General features: G+C 39.8%; 1 non-coding gene across 1 annotated transcript; it reads left to right on the plus strand.

Moving 5' to 3' along the window:
* The first annotated feature begins 21,713 nt into the window (after nt 1-21,713).
* On the plus strand, nt 21,714-21,820 carry LOC117312874 (U6 spliceosomal RNA). The gene has a single exon (XR_004527278.1). It is a non-coding gene; the product is annotated as a U6 spliceosomal RNA (small nuclear RNA).
* The last annotated feature ends 511 nt before the right edge of the window (nt 21,821-22,331 follow it).

Genomic DNA, 22,331 nt, shown 5'->3' on the forward strand with positions numbered 1-22,331 from the left:
GGGAGAGCCAACTTCAGGACATTGGTCCACAAGAGACCTCCCAGCTCCACATAATATCAAATGGCGAAAATCTCCCAGAGATCTCCATCTCAACACCAGCACCCAGCTTCACTCAATGACCAGCAAGCTACAGTGCGGGACACCCTATGCCAAACACCTAGCAAGACAGGAACACAACCCCACCCAGTAGCAGAGAGGGTGCCTAAAATCATAGTAAGTCCACAGACGCCCCAGAACACACCACCAGACGTGGACCTGCCCACAAGAAAAACAAGATCCAGTCTCATCCACCAGAACACAGGCACTAGTCCCCTCCACCAGGAAGCCAACACAAGCCACTGAACCAACATTAGTCACTGGGGACAGACACCAAAAACAACGGGAACTACGAACATGCAGCCTGCAAAAAGGTGACCCCAAACACAGTAAGATAAGCAAAATGAGAAGACAGAAAAACACACAGCAGATGAAGGAGCAAGATAAAAACCCACCACACGTAACAAATGAAGATGAAATAGGCAGTCTACCTGAAAAAGAATTCAGAATAATGAGAGTAAAGATGATCCAAAATCTTGGAAATAGAATAGAGAAAATGCAAGAAACATTTAACAAGGACCTAGAAGAACTAAAGAGCAAACAAGCAACGATGAACAACACAATAAATGAAATTAAAATATTCTAGATGGGATTAATAGGATAACTGAGGCAGAAGAACGGATAAGTGACCTGGAAGATAAAATAGTGGAAATAACTACTGCAGAGCAGAATAAAGAAAAAAGAATGAAAAGAATTGAGGACAGTCTCAGAGACCTCTGGGAAAACATTAAACACACCAACATTCGAATTATAGGGGTTCCAGAAGAAGAAGAGAAAAAGAAAGGGACTGAGAAAATATTTGAAGAGATTATAGGTGAAAACTTCCCTAATAGGGAAAGGAAATAGTTAATCAAGTCCAGGAAGCACAGAGAGTCCCATACAGTATAAATCCAAGGAGAAACATGCCAAGACACATATTAATCAAACTGGCAAAAATTAAATACAAAGAAAACATATTAAAAGCAGCAAGGGAAAAACAACAAATAACACACAAGGGAATCCCCATAAGGGTAACAGCTGGTCTTTCAGCAGAATCTGCAAGCCAGAAGGGACTGGCAGGACATATTAAAAGTGATGAAGGAGAAAAACCTGCAACCAAGATTACTCTGCCCAGCAAGGATCTCATTCAGATTTGATGGAGAAATTAAAATCTTTACAGACAAGCAAAAGCTGAGGGAGTTCAGCACCACAAAACCAGCTTTACAACAAATGCTAAAGGAAATTCTCTTGGCAAGAAACACAAGAGAAGGAGAAGACATACAATAACGAACCCAAAACAATTAAGAAAATGGGAATAGGAACATACATATCGATAATTACCTTAAATGTAAATGGACTAAATGCTCCCCCCAAAAGGCACAGATTGGCTAAATGGATGCAAAAACAAGACCCATATATATGCTGTCTACAAGAGACCCACTTCAGACCTAGAGACACATACAGACTGAAAGTAAGGGGATGGAAAAAGATATTCCATGCAAATGGAAACCAAAAGAAAGCTGGAGTAGCAATTCTCATATCAGACAAAATAGACTTTAAAATAAGGACTATTAGAAGAGACAAAGAAGGGCACTACATAATGATCAAAGGATCGATTCAAGAAGAAGATATAACAATTGTAAATATTTATGCACCCAACATAGGAGCACCTCAATACATAAGGCAAATACTAACAGCCATAAAAGGGGAAATCAACAGTCACACATTCATAGTAGGGGACTTTAACACCCCACTTTCACCAATGGACAGATCATCCAAAATGAAAATAAAAAAGGAAACACAAGCTTTAAATGATACATTAAACAAGAGGGACTTAATTGATATTTATAGGACATTCCATCTAAAAACAACAGAATACACATTTTTCTCAAGTGCTCATGGAACATTCTCCAGGATAGATCATATCTTGGGTCACAAATCAAGCCTTGGTAAATTTCAGAAAATTGAAATTGTATCAAGTATCTTTTCCAACCACAACGCTATGAGACTCGATATCAATTACAGGAAAAGATCTGTAAAAAATACAAACACATGGAGGCTAAACAATACACTACTTAATAACGAAGTGATCACTGAAGAAATCAAAGAGGAAATCAAAAAATACCTAGAAACAAATGACAATGGAGACACGATGACTCAAGACCTATGGGATGCAGCAAAAGCAGTTCTAAGAGGGAAGTTTATAGCAATAAAATCCTACCTTAAGAAACAGGAAACATCTCGAATAAACAACCTAACCTTGCACCTAAAGAAATTAGAGAAAGAAGAACAAAAAACCCCCAAAGTTAGCAGAAGGAAAGAAATCATAAAAATCAGATCAGAAATAAATGAAAAAGAAATGAAGGAAACAATAGCAAAGGTCAATAAAACTAAAAGCTGGTTCTTTGAGAAAATAAACAAAATTGATAAACCATTAGCCCGACTCATCAAGAAAATAAGGGAGAAGACTCAAATCAACAGAATTAGAAAAGAAAAAGGAGAAGTAACAACTGACACTGCAGAAATACAAAAGATCATGAGAGATTACTACAAGCAACTCTATGCCAATAAAATGGACAACCTGGAAGAAATGGACAAATTCATAGAAACGCACAACCTGCAAGACTGAATCGGGAAGAAATAGAAAATATGAACAGACCAATCACAAGCACTGAAATTGAAACTGTGATTAAAAATCTTCCAACAAGCAAAAGCCCAGAACCAGATGGCTGCACAGGCGAATTCTATCAAACATTTAGAGAAGAGCTAACATGTATCCTTCTCAAACTCTTCCAAAATATAGCAGAGGGAGGAACATTCCCAAACTCATTCTACGAGGCCACCATCACCCTGATACCAAAACCAGACAAGGATGTCACAAAGAAAGAAAACTACAGGCCAATATCACTGATGAACATAAATGCAAAAATCCTCAACAAAATACTAGCACACAGAATCCAACAGCACATTAAAAGGATCATACACTGTGATCAAGTGGGGTTTATTTTAGGAATGCAATGATTCTTCAATATACGCAAATCAATCAGTATGACACACCATATTAACAAATTGAAGGAGAAAAACCATATGATCATCTCAATAGATGCAGAGAAAGCTTTCGACAAAATTCAACACCCATTTATGATAAAAGCCCTGCAGAAAGGAGGCATAGAGGTAACTTTCCTCAACATAATAAAGGCCATATATGACAAACCCACAGCCAACATCGTCCTCAATGGTGAAACTGAAACCATTTCCACTAAGATCAGGAACAAGACAAGGTTGCCCACTCTCACCACTCTTATTCAACACAGTTTTGGATGTTTTAGCCACAAGAATCAGAGAAGAAAAGGAAATAAAGGAATCCAAATTGGAGAAGAAGAAGTCAAGCAGTCACTGTTTCCAGATGACATGATACTATACATAGAGAATCCTAAAGATGCTACCAGAAAACTACTAGAGTTAATCAATGAATTTGGTTAAGTAGCAGGATACAAAATTAATGCACAGAAATCTCCTGCATTCCTACACACTAATGATGAAAAATCTGAAAGTGAAATCAAGAAAACACTCCCATTTACCACTGCAACAAAAAGAATAAAATATCTAGGAATAAACCTACCTAAGGAGACAAAAGACCTGTATGCAGAAAATTATAAGACACTGATGAATGAAATTAAAGATGATACAAATAGATGGAGAGATATACCATGTTCTTGGATTGGAAGAATCAACATGGTGAAAATGACTCTACTACCCAAAGCAATCTGCAGATTCAATGAAATCCCTATCAAACTACCACTGGCATTTTTCACTGAACTAGAACAAAAAATTTCACAATTTGTATGGAAACACAAAAGACCCCGAATAGCCAAAGCAATCTTGAGAACGAAAAATGGAGCTGGAGGAATCAGCCTCCCTGACTTCAGACTATACTACAAAGCCACAGTAATCAAAGTATGGTACTGGCACAAAAACAAATATAGATCAATGGAACAGGATAGAAAGCCCAGAGATAAACCCACACACATATGGTCACCTTATCTTTGATAAAGGAGTCAGGAATGTACAGTGGAGAAAGGACAGCCTCTTCAATAAGTGGTGCTGGGAAAACTGGACACGTACATGTAAAAGTATAAGATTAGAACACTCCCTAATACCATACACAAAAATAAGCTCAAAATGGATTAAAGACCTAAATGTAAGGTCAGAAACTATCAAACTCTTAGAGGATAACATACACAGAACACTCTATGACATAAATCACAGCAAGATCATTTTTGACCCACCTCCTAGAGAAATGGAAATAAAAACAAAAATAAACAAATGGGACCTAGTGAAACTTCAAAGCTTTTGCACAGCAAAGGAAACCATAAACAAGACTAAAAGACAACCCTCAGAATGGGAGAAAATATTTGCAAATGAAGAAACTGACAAAGGATTAATCTCCAAAATTTATGAGCAGATCATGCAGCTCAATATCAAAAAAATAAACAACCCAATCCGAAAATGGGCAAAAGACATAAACAAACATTTCTCCAAAGAAGATACACAGACTGCCAACAAACACATGAAAGAGTGTTCAACATCATTAATCATTAAAGAAATGCAAATCAAAACTACAATGAGACATCATCTCACACCAGTCAGAATGGCCATCATCAAAAAATCTAGAAACAATAAATGCTGGAGAGGGTGTGGAGAAAAGGGAACACTCTTGCACTGCTGGTGGGAATGTGAATTGGTTCAGCCACTATGGAGAACAGTATGGAGGTTCCTTAGAAAACTAAAAATAGAACTACCGTATAACCCAGCAATCCCACTACTGGGCATATACCCTGAGAAAACCATAATTCAAAAAGAGTCATGTACCAAAATATTCATTGGAGCTCTATTTACAATAGCCAGGACATGGAAACAATCTAAGTGTCCATCATCGGATGAATGGATAAAGAAGATGTGGCACATATATACAATGGAGTATTACTCAGCCATAAAAAGAAACGAAATTGAGCTATTTGTAATGAGGTGGATGGACCTAGAGTCTGTCATACAGAGTGAAGTATGTCAGAAAGAGAAAGACAAATTCCGTACGCTAACACATATATATGGAATTTAAGAAAAAAAATGTCATGAATAACCTAGGGGTAAGACAAGAATAAAGACATAGACCTAGTAGAGAATGGACTTGAGGAAATGGGGAGGGGGAAGGGTAATCTGTGACAAAGCGAGAGAGAGGCATGGACATATATACACTACCAAACGTAAAATAGATAGCTAGTAGGAAGCAGCCGCATAGCACAGGGAGATCAGCTCGTTCCTTTGTGACCACCTAGAGGAGTGGGATAGGGAGGGTGGGAGGGAGGGAGACGCAAGAGAGAAGAGATATGGGAACATATGTATAACTGATTCACTTTGTTATAAAGCAGAAAGTAACACACCATTGTAAAGCAATTATACTCCAGTAAAGATGTAAAAAAATAAATAAATAAAAAATAAAGTGAGTGGGTAGGTTATATGACCTCTCTGCTTCCTTTCAAGTTCCATCTTTCCAAGGTCTCAGCGTTTTCAGCTGGCTTATAATACCCTCTGTGCACAAACCTCTTCATTTTCCCATGGATTAACATATATAAAACCACGTGGTATATAGGTAAGTGAACAGCTACATTTTCCTGGCTCAAAGGTAGAAATCAGTTTATAGACACGAAGCTACTCTTCTGGAAATTCTGGGACTAGAACTGGTTAATTTGACTGAAACTGTTCACTGAGAGACAGCAAATAATAGATGTTGCAGAGAAAGTAAAACCAAAGGGATGGGGGAATTTGTTAGAGAGGGACTTAAAGGCAAAAAGGGAGACAGGTATAGAAGCACCTCGAAGGTAAAAAAGAAGAAAAACCTGCTCCAAGGTGCCCACAACCACTGCCCAGTGAGTGACGTAAGTCAGTTCTCCTCTTTCACACATTTCTTTTTTATGCAAAAGATATGGTCTTGGTGTTCAGGGACCATCCTGATTCCATGTAACCTGATTCTTTTCAATAAAGAAGGTGATTCATTAAATGTGTAACTAAATGTGATTTCTTTTTTATAAGCTTGCTAGGCTTCTCATGTAAAAATAGTCACAGCTCAGAAAAAAAAAATCTTATCAGCTCGAGTGTATAAATTCTTGGTTCATAAACCATAATCAGCTGTAGAAAGGCCTATGGAGAGACATCTGAGGACAGCAGAAAGATTGGAGAATTTGCTCCTAGGAGCCTAGGTTTATGTCTCTGCTCTGATATTTCCTAGCAAGCAGCTGAACCTTTATACACATCACCTGAAACGAGTTTAAAAGGAACTCAACGTGACCAGTGGGGCATCCTTCCTTATGGAACTGCACTAGAAGGGAATTTCAAAATAAAAACTCAGCTCATTCTTCTAGAAACAAAATCGGGGTCATTGGGAAGGTGAACAGTGGCCAGAGCATCCAGTAATAGAGACCAACACGTGGTGTAAAGCGAACACTCTCCCTCCCTCACAACCAGTGCTCACAGCAGACATCATTCATCAAGCCAGGCACGCTCTACCTCTCCATGTGAGTGTGCCCCACAGTCCTGCTGCCATCGTGCTCCAGGCAGCCGCTATCAACTGACTGGAGAGAACATCAGAAGTAAAAACAGTTTGCTATCATTGGCCTAGAGCTTAGTCTGAATAATGGAATCAGATGAACTACATTTTATTGAAATAAATGTCATAAAAATTAACAGGACGGACTCAGGAAAGATAGCAGTCTATTGAAAAGCAGGGAAAGGTCAGGTTGTATGTAAAGATTGCTGGCAACATAGCCCCACAGTAGGAGGAAACAACTGACGGAAGTGGGATGAGGTAAAGCTCCAGGTACCAAGAAACTTCATAAAGAACCTGGACCAATAGTCGGAGGGTGGGGGAGCTTGGAATTATGACCCAGTCCCAGGAACTTACGTTTGACTTTTGTTGCCTAAAAGAGGAACCTCTTGGACCTGCCAGCTGGGCACATGCAATGTCCATGAGACCCAGGTACCACTGCACTGTCACTAAGGCAGCACTGCCCGTGGTATACATAAGGCCAGCTAGAAACTAACAAAAGATTGCGGGCACAATGAACGCACACAGGCTCTACAGACACAAATGAGTCACATCTGATTTCTATCATTTACTAGTTCTGTGACCTTGGGCAAGTTACTTAACTCTGAGACTCAGTTTTCTTAATAGATAATTGGGATTATAATGTTCCCTCTTTCACAGTGTAGGAGTAAGAATGATACATAGCAAATGCTTAATAAACGGTAGGTATCACTGTGGTTATTTTTCTCACCACACTTCTGCCTCTGGAGAAAGCAGAGCTGCAGGGATCCAGGAAAAGGAATAATAAGTGTCTAAACTAATATTAGGTAGGCTACGGGGAATGCACTTTACTGCAATCAGACATTAAGCTGATTTGATGGTTTCAGTCATTGAGAGGGTGGATTTATTTCTGGTTTACTCTTATGCCTCTAGCCCTTCAGCAGTCCCAGCTGAAAATCCACATTGTTTGCGAGGCCCCAAACTTACACTGTCTGTCTCCTCAGCCTGAGAGACTGTGGAAAGTTCAGATCGGCTTCTCACTCTCACACCTGCCACCTGTGGATTGGTATGTCCCTCAACGGGAAAATCATCAGAGAATGTCTCCATGTTCCTCTTTTCTTTAGGATCCTGGACCTTCAAGGGCTGATTTGAAATATTTTTATCCAGGTTACTAGTTATTTTCAACGGGAGAATCAGTCCATAAAAGCTAGTTTGTCATAATCTAAAATGGAGACAATCTCTTACTTATTTAATGTGTATTTGAAAAAATAACTAGCACCTAAAAATTCTGATGGACAATCCCCTTTATTTGAAAAGGAAGCTATTTAAAGAAAATAGTATTGAGTAAAAATGTTACAGATGATATGAGAATAACTGCTGCTTTCAGATCACTGGTTTAGTAGGTTTTCAGTGTGTGGGTTCAGCTCTCTGTTACTTTCACTCTGATTCTTACAAGCTTCCTTACTGGTCTCCCTGTCCCCTGCCTCTCACTCTCACATTCAAAACACACTTTATACCTTAGCCTGGTCATATTCACCTTTTGATTGAAACCCTTCAATAGATCTTATATCAGTAAAGCTTCTTTCAGAATAGAAGTGGCTTAAAGAATATATATATTTTCACACAAACAATAGATCCAGAGAGTGGAGCTCAGTGATTTTCATAAAATGAACAGCAGTAAAAAGATCAGGAAGCAGAACAGCAGAAGTACCCCAGAAACCCCTCTCAAACTCCTTTCCAGGGCTTCCCTGGTGGCGCAGTGGTTGAGAGTCCGCCTGCCGATGCAGGGGACATGGGTTCGTGCCCCAGTCTGGGAAGATCCCACATGCCGCGGAGCGTCTGGGCCCGTGAACCATGGCCACTGAGCCTGTGCGTCCTGAGCTTGTGCTCCGCAACGAGAGACGCCACAACAGTGAGAGGCCCGCGTACTGCAAAACAAATAAACAAAAACCTCCTTTCCAGTCACTAAATACTATCCTGGTTCCTACAGCATGGATTCATTTTTCCTACTTTTCAAACTTTGAAATCATACAATATGTATTCTTCCTTGTGTAGCTTCTGTTGCTTAACCTTATGATCATAAGATGTGTCCGTACTGTCGCCTATAGTTGTAGTTTCTTCATTCTCATTGCTCTGTATTATTCCATTGTGCTAACATTCCAGAATGTATTGATCCACTGTCATAGTGACAGTAGTTTCCACTTTGGGGCTATTATTAATAGAGCTATTTTGCACATTCTGGAACATAGAGAATTTTGGTGGGCATCTGTACTCATTTGGTTTGTGTGTGCACTCAACGAGTTGAAATGCTGGGTCAAAGAATGCGTGTGTTTTCCAAAGTGGTTTTCCAAAGAGTTTATACAATTTACATTCCCACCAGCCATCTATGAGAATTTCAATTTCCCCCCATCTTTGACATTTTTCTCTTTTTCATTTTAACCTCTCTGGTGGCCATACAGTCAGCCTAATGACTTTTAACAAATAGACTCTGATGTCTTCAGAATAGGCCCTCTTCAGGGTTCACAGTCCCGCATCAATCCTGATCATCTTACATGAGGCCACCTCACATATTTATGCCACCTGCCATGTTCCTAAAGGCATCTGAGTTTGAAGGCCCTAACATGCACTGCCTCTCCAAATTCTAAAAGGGCATATGTTATTATTCCCATTTTACTGAAGCAGAAACTTGAATAACTGGCCCAAGGTCACACAGCAAGAAAGTAACAAGACCACATGCGGTCAAAGACTGTACTTGTGCCTCTGCGTGCCTCTCCTAAGCATGGTAATTAACTGGAGGCAAAGCAGGGTGGTAATAAAGCATCCCACTGTATCAGACAAAGTGGGCTCTACTTCCTACTGGGTTCAGTTCTAAATAGCTGTACAAACAGATTAACATGCCCTTCTGAACCTCACTTTAATTGTCTGCAAAATGGGGTTGATGATAAAACACCTTAAAGGGATATCTGGTGGACTAAATAAGACCACGTAAGTGAGAAAGTACCTGGCACAATCCCGCCCCCCAGAAAATAAATATTCTCTGTAACGGCTAAGAGAGGGAGGCAAACATTGAGTCGTGGGTGTGGCAGAAGCATCAAACACAGAGACGAGTCCCCTAAGGGGCGGCCCAGGCCAACATCCCCACCTCCCCTGCTCAGGAAGCCATACAGAGAACTAGAAAAATAGCCAGCCCTCTAGTCAAGGATCTGAGACAGGGTTTCGAAAAGTCAAGCGATGAAGGGAAAAATAGATAAGGGAAAATCAGGAAGGACCCACCCATCCTGTTTATGAGAAAACATAAGTCTTGTGTACAATGTGTCCTCTTTCTACTTGACTGAACAGAGAGAGAACCAAAATGAAAGCAGTGAAAAGATGCTGCAAAATAAAAGGAGGAAAACATACCAGTCAAGCTTCAGAAGAACTTACTTTTGGAAAAACATTACTAAAGCAAACAGAAAAAAAGTTAGTTAGGGAGAACCTGCTTGGAATTTAAAATGGTGACTAACATAGCTTCTGCCAATATACTCGTAAAGACAAAAAACAAAAACGAAACTCCAAACAGCCTTAAAAGCTGAAGCTGAGGAATAATGTCTCAAAATACGAAAGATATTGAATGTGTAAGACACAAAGAGATGGAGTAAGGAAAACATATCCAGGTTTAAGTGTATGGCACAGACCAGATTGCTTTTAGCAAAAAAAAAGAAAAAAAAGTCTAAAAGTAGGAAGATACTTTGTGTCTCCAAATAGTCTTATCTGGAATGAGAAAGTCAGAATCTCCAGCAAAACAGGAAATAGCTTCTCTTTCCTCTGTACTAAGAATCAGGCACGTTATATTTCTTCCTCTGTGTTCCTTCAACCTCCAGTCTTGGCCATCTCTGTTCATCCAAGGAAGCAGGAATGTGGCAGGAACAGGGCAGGAAAGGAGAGGTGGGCAGGAGTGATAGCAGCACTGCGTGCCGGGAAATGCAATCCCTACAAGTAAAGCACTAAAGTCAGAAGTGGGAACAGGAAGAGCCCAACAATGCAGGTGGGAACCATGGTCTAGGTGTGAAGCAGGTAGAGAGGGAACTCAGTGTGGTGCTTAGGAGAGTGGCCTCAAACTAAACCACCCATGTTCAAATCCTGAATCCGCCACAAACTGAGTCCCTCTGTGCCTTAATTCTTCCATCTGTAAAATGGGGATAATAATAGTACCTACCTACTTAGCAGAGGTATTACTTAGATTAAATAAGTTCATATACATCAAGTGTTTAGATAGTAACAATAATAATATGCCAGGACCTATTATATCTACCAATCCATCTATCTTTGCAAGGAGGAAGATGGTTGGGGAAGGAAAAGATAACACTGCTAGAACAGAGTGTACTGTGTCTGGACTTCTGGATTTCATACATTAATAAAATTTCAAATAAAATTTTTTGAATCATATTGGGTTGCAATTTGCTTTATTTTATAAGTAAAAACATTAAAAAAATAAGAACAAAAGGAGTTTAATTCCCAAAGCATGGAAAAATAATTTCAAATAAAGAATTGTCCCTTAAGTAAATTTATTCTCAATACAATGCTGGCATTTTTCTCCATTCACAGTAGGCCAGTGAACACTTCATCTCAAGTGTGCATTGGTCTAATGGCTATAGTTGGGAATCATTGCAATAGGTGAAAAACTGTTAATAACTGAGAAACAGATAGGGAATCATGCCCATCAACTTGCCCACCAGTGATACATGGGGAAGGACTGTACCCATACAAAAAGGCAGAAGGGGAACCAAAGGCAAGCCATTATTCCTGATCTCTAGACCCATCCATGCCAAAGATTCCTAATAGCTGGGAAAAGTAAACATATACCCTAGGGAAGAGATGGACACAAACCAAAGTGAGATGATTAGTCTGAGTGTACATGTAAAGTGAAAGAAGAGAAACATTAAAAAAAAAAAAAAAAACGCTGAGTAAAAAAACTGAGATGAGTCAGAGAAGAATATTTCTGAAAATAAACCCTCAAAAATAGCCAAGAATTATTTTAGCATGACAAGCCTACCAATAGTTTATATATATGTGTATATATATATATCATATATATACAGACACACACAGTCAACCCTCATTATTTGCAGATCCTCTATTTACAAATTCCCCTGCTCACTAAAATTATTAGTAACCCCCAAATTAATACTCACAGTGCTTTTCACAGTCACTCAGAGGGTGGCAAAAAATTTGAGTCGTCTGACTTGCATGTCCCCAGCTGAGGTCAAACAAGACAACGCTCTGCCTTCTTTTTTCAGTTCTTATAATGTAAATGTGTCCTTTTGCAGTACATTTAGTGCCACATTTTCATTTTTCTGTGTGCTTTTTGTTGGTGAGTTCACCGTTTAAAATGGCCCCCAAGTGTAGTGTTGAGGTGCTGTCTGGTGTTCCCCAGCACAAGTGTGTGTGTGTGTGTGTGTGTGTGTGTGTGTGTGTGTGTGAAAAGTGTGTGTGTATGCCTTTAAACAGAAATACACATAAAGCAAGGTTATGTATTGATCAGCTGATGAAAATGTTGTGACCAGAGGCTCACAGGAACCTAGTTTTAGTATCATTTAGTATTATTTAGTTAACTTTACTGTGATATAGTGCAATATAATATTTAGGCAAAGGAAAGCACATATAAAATATACATGATAAAGATGATGACCCAAATTGATCAATGTTCTATAAGCTAACTAAATGGGAAAACATTTAAACTTGATTCCTATCTCACACCAGTATGACAAAATTATTACCCCTTCTTTATATTTTTAAAAAATAGAAATTACGGATGTTTATCTGTATTGTCTAACTTTAACCATAAAGGTACCATAAAGTGTTTGCATAGTAAATAAGAATTAGAAACTTTGAATAATTGTTAAAAATCATATCTGAATTAGAATAATAATCTGGGTCCAAAATTCTAGGTTATATCAATTAAACTGAAAAAATATGGTAGGGGGGAGGGAGAAGTTAAAGTGTGTTAATTTCCTTATTTGAGAGAGTAGAAATTTAAGAAATACTATTTTATTTTTGACTTTGAAAATTAGATAATATAGCTTCAGTCATCAAAAGTAATTTTTAAAAATGGACACAGATGTTCAAGTGTTTCTATGTAAGTATCCCTAACATTAGAGAAGTGAACTTACACCCCAGCAATCTGTGAACATAACCCAGAATGGCCCAATCCCAGACAGAAATTTCAGAAGTGTCATGTGAATTTTGCTCTAAAACTTCTAAATTATTAGATAAAAATAGAGTAAAAGATATTCTACATATATGCATAGTATAGAAAAAAATTATTAGAATATAAAATATAAATCAAGATAACAGAAGTAAGACAAAACAGCACAATTATGAATATAACTGTAAATGGGATAATTTCCTTAGCAAGAGAAAACTCTTCAACATGGGCAGGGAAACAATTCCAACTAAAACCATTGGATATGCATAAAGAAAAGTGTTTTTTAACCAGTTGGGGAGAGGGAGGAGATAAATTGGGAGAGTGGGATTGACATATACACACTGCTATATGTAAAATAGGTAACTAATAAGAACCTGCTGTATAGCACAGGGAACTCTACTCAAAACCTTGTAATGGCCTATATGGGAAAAGTATCTAAAAAAAAAAAAGAGAGTGGATATATGTATATGTGTAACTGATTCACTTTGCCGTACACCTGAAACTAACACAACATTGTAAATCAACTATATTCCAATACAATTTTTAAAAAAACTGAATAGCCTATACGTCTATTAAAAAATTGAATGTGTAAAAAAGTCCTTCCTATAGGGACTTCTCCAGACCCAAGTGACTTCATTTGTGTATTTTTACAAATATTTAAGGAAGAACACAATCTTATATTTTAAAAATTCAGAGACTAGAAAATAGAGGAAATACTTCCAAGTCATTATGAGTCCAGCATAATTCTGACACAAAATCTGATAAAAACACTTTAAGAAAGTAAAATTACAGGCCTATTTCTCTTATGAGCATATATGCAAAAACACCGAACAAAAGATTAGCAAATTTATATATAAAGACTAGTGCATCATGATCAAACTGGGTTTGTTTCAGGAAAGGAAGGTCGGTATAATTTTTGTTTTTTGTTTTTTTTTTTTGCGGTACGTGGGCCTCTCACTGTTGTGGCCTCTCCCCTTGCAGAGCACAGGCTCCAGACGCGCAAGCTCAGCGGCCACGGCTCACGGGCCCAGCCACTCCGCGGCATGTTGGATCTTCCCGGACCGGGGCACGAACGCGTGTTCCCTGCATCGGCAGGCGGACTCTCAACCACTGCGCCACCAGGGAAGCCCCCGGTATAATTTTCAAACACCAATATGTACAGTTCACTGTCAGGATAATAACCATATCATTATCTCAATATAATGCATAAGAAACATTTGCTAAAATTCAAAACGTGCTCATGAGTTTTAAAGCAAAAAACAAACTAGTTTTTAGTGAAGTCCCAGCAAGTCTTGAAGAAATTGACAAAATAGTCTAAAGTTTCATTGGAAATGGAGATAGCTGGGACTAGCAAAAATAATCTTGAAGAAAAACTTCAAAGGATTTATTCTACTAGATATCAAGACTTCCTTATAGAGCTATAAGACAATATATTATTAGTATTAAGGGTAGAAAGATAGATGAAGGGAATAGAGTAAAAAGTTTAGAATCAGTACCACACATATACAGTCTCTTGATCTATGACACAAAGGTACCATAGCCTAGGAAAAAATACGATCTGCTCCGTAAATGGTGCTGGATCAACTGGACATTCATAAGGATAACGAAACTTGACTTCCACCTTGTACCATAATGATCAATTCTAGACAGATCACAGGCTTAATATGAAAGCTGAAGCAATAAACCTTTTAGACAATAATGTAGACTATTTTCATGGGATAGGTAAATTTTTAAAACTGGACACATAAAAGAAAAAATTGATAAATTGGACTATAGTACAATTTGTAACTTCTGCTCATGAAAAGACAAGTTTCAGAATGGGAAACATATTTACATCAATCTCAATATATATGATATGTAAATCTTGTCATATACCTATGATAAAGGACTCATATCTAGAATATATAAAGAATTTTTACCAAATAAGAAAAAGAAAGGACCCTATTTAAAAAAAAAAAGACAATCAGGAACTTCTCAAAAGAAGATCTCAAATGGTGAAAAAGCATATGAAAAACTCACCATCATAAATCATAAGGGAAATGGAAACTAAAAGTCCAATTCTGTACCACTGATCAACCAGCATGGTGAAGTTAACTGACATTACCAACTATTAGTGAGGATGTAGAATAACCTGAACCCTCATATACTGTTGGTAAGAGTGTAAAGTGGTACAACGGCTGTGGAAAACTCTTTGACAGGGATTTCCCAACCCTGAACATACAAACTTTATGACCAGCAATGCCACCCCTAGATGTGTACTCAACACAAGGAGAAAAACTCAGGTGGACTTATCCTACCAGATACAGATGTGTCAGTATGTGGTGTACACACGAGCACAAAAGACAAAAACAAGAATGTTTCTGGCAAGAATCCTATGATATCCCAAATGCCCATCAATCATGAGATCGGTTAATGATCTGTGGTGTATTTATACAACAGGAGGAAAATGAAAGCACAAGTATTTCACATAACTACACAGATCAACTTCACGGAATGTAAGGGGAAAATGCCAAAAAAGGAAAAACAACATAAAATGATTCTCTTTATAGAAAGCTCAAAAATAGGCCACACCTAGTAATTATTACCTTTGGTAGGAGAGGCATGGGAGAGGGTTCTAGGGTACTGGCAATGTTACACATCACGATCTGGATGGTGGATACATGAGTATGTTCACTTTCTAAAATTACATCACTTGTGCACTTTTGTTTGTATTTCTTTGATAAAAACATAGGTATGTCAAAAAAACATAGGTATGTCAAAATGTTTACAGTATTTATCACTGAGTTGTAACATCACAAGTGATACTTAATTGTCTTTATACTTTCCTATACCTTCAAATATGTAATAGTTAAGCTTCGGGGAATGATTTGCATCTTCTGATCACTTTGATCAATCTTCTCTTTGTTCGCGCTGTCCTTTCCCTAGTCCATGCCTTCAAACTGTCTTGCCTCAGCTATTTCGGTGATCTCTTGACCAGTCTTCTTGCCTCTAGTTGCATAAAAAGGAGGTAAGATTATCCGCCAAATATCGGTCAGTTTTGTGGACGCCAAGAGAATTCCTGAACTTCGGAGCAGCTGTTCTTGGTAGCTTTTTAGACCACTGGTTCTCATTTTTTTAAAACCAGAATACATATAAGTAATGATGTTCCTGTGAGCCCCACACTCCCATGGAAATGAGAACGTTACACTGAGTGAAAGAAGCCAGACATAAAAGGTCACATATTATATGATTTCATTTATATGAAATATTCAGAATACGTTAAATTTGAGAGACAGAATGCAGATTATTGGTCGCCAGGGCCTGGGGGTTGGGAGGGGCAGGGCATGGTACAGAGAGAAACTGCATAATGGGCATAGAGTTGTTACGGGGTGAATTGTGACCCCCCTCAAATTCATATATTGAAGTCCGAGCCTCCAGTAGGGCAGAATGTAACTGTATTTGGAGAAAGGGTCTATAAAGAGGTAATTAAGTTAAAATGAGGTTATTAAGGCGGACCCTAATCCGATACGCCAGGTGTCATTACGGGAAAAGGAAATTTGGACACAGATAGGGACAGAGGGAAAGAGCATATGAGAAGACACAGGAAGAACACGGCCGTTTACAGCTAAGGAGAGAGGCCTGGAGCGGACTCTTCCCTCACAGCCCTCAGCAGAAACCAAGCCTGCTGACACCTTCATCTCAGACTTCTAGCTTCCAGAACCTTGAGAAAGTAACTTTTTGTTGTTTAAGACTCCTGATACTTTGTGACGGCAGCCCAAGGAAACAAATACGAGGGTTTTATTTTGGCGTGACTGAAATGTTTTGGGACTAGATAGAGGTCGTGGTCGCGCAACCTTGTGAACGTACTAAATGTCACTGAATTGTTCACTTTAAAATGGCTCATTTTACGTTACATGAATTTTACCTCAATAAATTAAAAAAAAAAATCCAATCCCCAGATCCCCTACAATACACCCATCAGGCAGGCAATGTTTCTTCTCAAATGAAAGCATGAGACTGGAGAGTTATTCCCCAGAGAAGGTGGAACAGAGAAGCTCTTTAAAAAAAAAAAAATCAGGAATTTTGTGAGCCAGTTGTTAAACTGAGCCATTATTAAATATTAAATTATATAAAATTATAAGGAAATCAATTATATTAAGAACAAAGATAGTAAGTACTCAAAATTCCTCACTTCCTGATTACTACTTCTCTCTGCTTTTGAGGTTATTTGTATCTCATGTATCAATGATGAAAATACCACATAATGATGAGCTACCGAGCATCTTTTTTCAACTTTACCTTCAGCGGGATCCTGTTGATACCTTAACACTTCCTGTGGTGGAAGGTTTTATACCTCGGAAAAGGGCTTTCCTTTTCTTCCCTCCCTCCCTCCTTCCCTCTCTCTCGCCCCCTCTCCCCCTTCCTTCCTTCCTTCCTTCCTCCCTCCCTGCCTCTCTCCTTTCTACCTCCAGAGAGCTGACTGTTCAACCTCTACTAGCACCCAACTGCTAACAAATGCTAATGATCACAGAGGTGAGCCTCAGTCCCGGACACACAAGAACCCCCAGGAGGATCTGCCTTTGGAAATATCCTGCCATGTTTCCTCACTCTGTCGCAGCTTCCCCCTGGTTCACAGGGGCACTGTCACCCCTGGAAGCCACCTGACATCAGCCAGGAACCGAGAGACAGTCCCGCTCCTTCAAGACTTCAGTTGAACTCCCGGGAGAAGCTGCCGCCGCAGCTGAGAGGCTGACAGCGGAGGAGACTCCCCGCAGCTAGAAGCAACCCTCACCCTTGCTCGGGGCCTCTGCAGCTCCTTCCTGCCACGCTGGCAGCACATGCTCTTGGCTACCACTCGCAGGCCCGGCTCTCAGTTTCCTGTGTGTCAGAGCAGAAGCAAGAGGCACTGAGCCACTGTAAATGTTTGCTGGAGATGGAGCGACCTGCAGCCCCGTTCACTGCCAGAGCCTCACAGAGGCTCTAGAGTCAGTGGGTTCACTGGGGACATGGGAAGAGCAGCCCGCGAAAGGGCCTCCCCAGCCGAGCCTGGCTCTGCCAGCCAAGCAAGGAGTATCTGTGCTCCTTACCTGGGAAGGTGAACATAGAGGTCCAAGGGTGGGCTGAGTCAAAGCCACATCGTTACTCCCTGCCGGGAGCCACCAAATCTGCCTCTATTCCCGGGATAACATATCCACTTCTTTCTGAGTAGAAGTCGCGCTCCAAAGCCACTGCAGCCTCTCTACCACAGATACCATCACTGCCAACCCCTGATGCTAGCCGGTGCCACGTGCTCACTACATCATCTTTAATCTTCTCATCCCTCCTCAAAGGTAAATGTCATGATCTTGTTTTATAGATGAAAAGAATGAGGCTGAGGAAGTTACTTGGAGAAATTCTGAATGAGAGTTCACAATATAGCCAGGATTCAACTCCAAGTTCCTTGGGCTCTGAAGACAGAGCTCTTCTTGCTACGCTGCACCGTCCTCATGTTCCGGACTAGTGCAGGGCCTTCGCACTTGAATGTCTGATGCTTACTCACCACCCCCATCTCACCTCCTCTGCTTCAAACCATTCTACACACCACCATCGGGTTAATCTCTCCATAGCTATAGATCTGGTTACAGACGCAGACTGAGATGGATGGAGATATAGTCACAGGTGTAAGAGCAGGTATAGACATACATAGATATAGTTTAATGGGAGATTCAAGAGGTCAGGAAACATGCCTGATTCATGTCGTGTCTTTAGGTCCTATCAAAATACCTGGTTCAGAGCAAAAGCTCAGAAAATATTGGTGGAATTAAACTGAATGGGCTTTCATCTCCCCAAATCAAACTTTTGGTGACTCCTACCATATAACAGAATTAGGCCCCAGCCCTCTCATCAACACTGGAGCTCTCGGGCTTCCCTGGTGGCGCAGCGGTTGAGAGTCCACCTGCCGATGCAGGGGACACGGGTTCGTGCCCCGGTCCGGGAAGATCCCACATGCCGCGAAGCGGCTGGGCCCGTGAGCCATGGCCGCTGAGCCTGCACGTCCGGAGCCTGTGCTCCGCAACGGGAGAGGCCACAAAAGTGAGAGGCCCAAGTACTGGGTAAAAAAAAAAACAAAAAAAAAACCACTGTGCGCTCTCCATCATCCAACTGCACCTGACCTTTCCAGTCTTAACTACACCCAGCCTACATTCTAAGCATACTTGAGCTCTCCATGCTCCCTAAACGCCCCCGTGAACTTTCCCACTTCCACACCATTGTTCATGCTATTCTCGCTACTGGAAATGCTCTCGGTAGCCCCCTCCGTGCCTTCTGAAACGTCATGGCCCATTTTAAATACCGCTTCTTCCTTGAAGTGTCTCTTTTGTCCCCTTTATGAAATGCTATGTTTCCCTTCTCTGAACCCCTTAAAGCTTTATACCTTTCTATGGCCTGACCTTCCTCTGAAGTAATCATTCATCTGCCTGGAAGGCCCTTCATCTCTTTTCTTTCTCGTGTTTGTGGTTCAGTCTAACATCACCTCCTCTGTGAGGCCTTCCCAGCTCTCCCAGCAGGCTGAATTGGTCATTCCGCCCCAGTGCTTCTGGAGCAACTGAACTTCTTCATTAAAAAATTGGCTATTGGTGTTATTAACCACCGTCCCCACAACTGGCAAGTCCCTTGAAGGTACAGATGATATCTCTCTGAGCTTTCTTTTGGCTCCTACACAGCACCAGCAACCTAGCAGGTACTTGGTGATTGTTGAATGAATAACTGGGAAATGAGAAAGACGCTGTCCTTGCTCTCTGTGTTTCTCACAAGAAGTCTCTACCATTCTACCTGCTTTGACTTCTGTAATCAGTGTGCCATTTGTAGGATCGCAGATGTAGTCATAGGAGACCAGAGAAGAAAAACTAACCAGCACTCCAAAATGTAGGAAAACACAGAAATAAATTGTCTGATCTAAGGACCCAGATCTCACCAATTAGGATGAGAAAATTGTTTCCACCAAATGAGTCAATGATGAGATTGACTGAAGGAATAGTTTCAATTTAGCTGAAGGTATAGTTTCAATGTTGCTCTTAAAAAAAAAAAAACAACCAACAAATTAGAATGCTACACTGGCTTATAATAAACAATGAGGATATTTGGAACCCATCTTCTGGATCAGAAGTGTGTTCATTATAAGAAACAACGTAGCTGACTTAGGACATATGGCCAAAGAAGTGTATATCTTTACCAGGAATTCACCCCTGGGCAGCAACTGGTAAGAAACAGTCAGATGAATAGAGAACATCAGTCAGAAGAGAAACACAAAGGCCTTCCTTGCACAGACAACATTTCTGCATCTTCCCTCCCACCACTGGGGGCAGCATGTTTCTTGACCCGTTTTAGAGATAAGCAATTAAAAATCCAGACAGTTAAGTCACCAATTCAAGGTCACTAAACAAACGGCAAATTTGCAGTTACCGCCTCTTGTTCTCTATAGAAGAACCCCAAGTTTTAGGCAAACTGGCCTTACCACCAGTCTCCAAATATTTTTCTTCCTCCTGCTTCTGTTCCTTCTTTGCCCTAGACCATCGCCTCTACTAGGATTCCCTGCTTAATATAACTTAATAAGCACTTGGCAAACATAAGCTAAATCCTCCCCAAAATCTTTGAGGTTGGTGTCCCCATCCCCATTTTACAGATGAGGCTAATCATTAACACCTCAGTCATAACTGTTGAGCCAAGACTGAAAGCTTTGGAGCATCCCTCTTCCAAAGCTGTCTTCACCACCTTCTCTGTGAAACCCATTCCCACGCCACAACTCAAGAACCTCCTGAAAACATCTCCATCACCCCCGAAAGGAAGAGACCCCTCTCTCCTCAAAATGTCCCTGGTCTGTGGTTACAGTGTTCTAATCACAAGGATTAATAATTGGCTTATTGTTCTTTGTCCCACACGTCTAGGAGACAGCAGTTTCCTAAGCACAGGGCTAGAGTATCTTTCTATCCTTTACCCACTAATTCAATGATATTTCTCCCTGAGAACCTCATTTCAAGTATTCAAGGAAGTCAGAGAAACCTAGGGTCATCTTCAGCATTTAAATCCCTGGTCATAATTTGATTACTTAAAACTACATGAACGCAAAAAAAGACACTAAAAGTACTTTATCTATGTAATGCACTAATTATTGCCCACCCCCCAAAAAATCTAGCTTTCATACAAAGTTACAGTTGATATTAAACTCATGGAGGAAATTTAAAGACCCCAAACTAAGTAAATTTGTGGCCCACATTAGGCTGGAGGCCCAAGTCAAAAGGTTTTCCTACTCCTATAATTTAACTTAGCTCAGGCCCTGATGCAGAGTCATGCTTAATAAACATGAACTTGATGGGTGGATGGGTTGATAAATGAAGATATTCACACATGAAGAATAGATAAACGAGCACGTGAACAAGTGAAACAATAATGCTTTTTAGTAATGGCTTTTGAGGAATATTAGTAATAAATTGCCCAACCAAACAAAATAATCCAAACAATATCATCCCTGGTAAACTGTCTACAAAGCATGACTCTCATGATCTCTATAGTTCTGTTTTGACAGTATGGCTGCTGTGTCTGACGTATCTACGATCCTTTTGTTTGTAACAGCAGCACCTTAACTGGCTGACTTAAATGAGAGGAGATTGCTTGAAAATTTTTCTACAATTATTGAAATGCACATTTCAATTTTCCTGAATTGTGCAAAAGTAATTTGGAAGATTCATTTCTGAGAACACCTAGTGGAATTTTTTTTAATAATCATAATTATTTTTGATATTTGCACAGTTCTCCCTGCCCACATGCATATGCACTATTACCAACGGCTATACAACATATGAAATTTTTGAAGCAGTTGCCGTCAGTACAATATGGATTCATCACTAAATGTTCAGCCTCATGCTCGCTTCGGCAGCACATATACTAAAATCGGAACGATACAGAGAAGATTAGCATGGCCCCTGCGCAAGGATGACACGCAAATTCGTGAAGCGTTCCATATTTAAAAAAATAATAATAAATAAATGTTCAGCCTCACAAAAGTAAAACAAATTTCCATGTTCAGTTCCAGAAGTGTGGTGTTCCATTTTATTTATTTATCTGGGGCAAAATCTGCAAAGATAAATCCATACCAAAAGAATGTGGCAGTCTTTTGCAATAAAGATTAATGTTATTGCAAAGAATCCCTGAGATTCAAGAGAGATGGAAAACACCATTGCAAAAGCTAGAAAAGTGAGAGGGATTGGAGAATGTTGGTGGGGAAAAGAAAGTAAATACATCTATGCTACAGACGGGTGGGGTATTAGAATGTACTCAGAGGGCTCGACCACACATGGTTAGGAAGAAAATCAACAGAAATTTGGACAGTGGGGATCACAAATGCTTGATGAATGTGTGAGAAGTTAACTAAGTGCTTAGAGGAGGTTTTATGAAGTAATGTGAAGCCGTGTTTCTTTCCTTTGATCTACTTGGATGACAAAACCAATTGGAAAGAAATATTGAAAGAAATTACACAGG

The sequence above is a fragment of the Tursiops truncatus genome, chromosome 6 (genome assembly GCF_011762595.2).
Source record: "Tursiops truncatus isolate mTurTru1 chromosome 6, mTurTru1.mat.Y, whole genome shotgun sequence".
NCBI lineage: Eukaryota > Metazoa > Chordata > Mammalia > Artiodactyla > Delphinidae > Tursiops > Tursiops truncatus.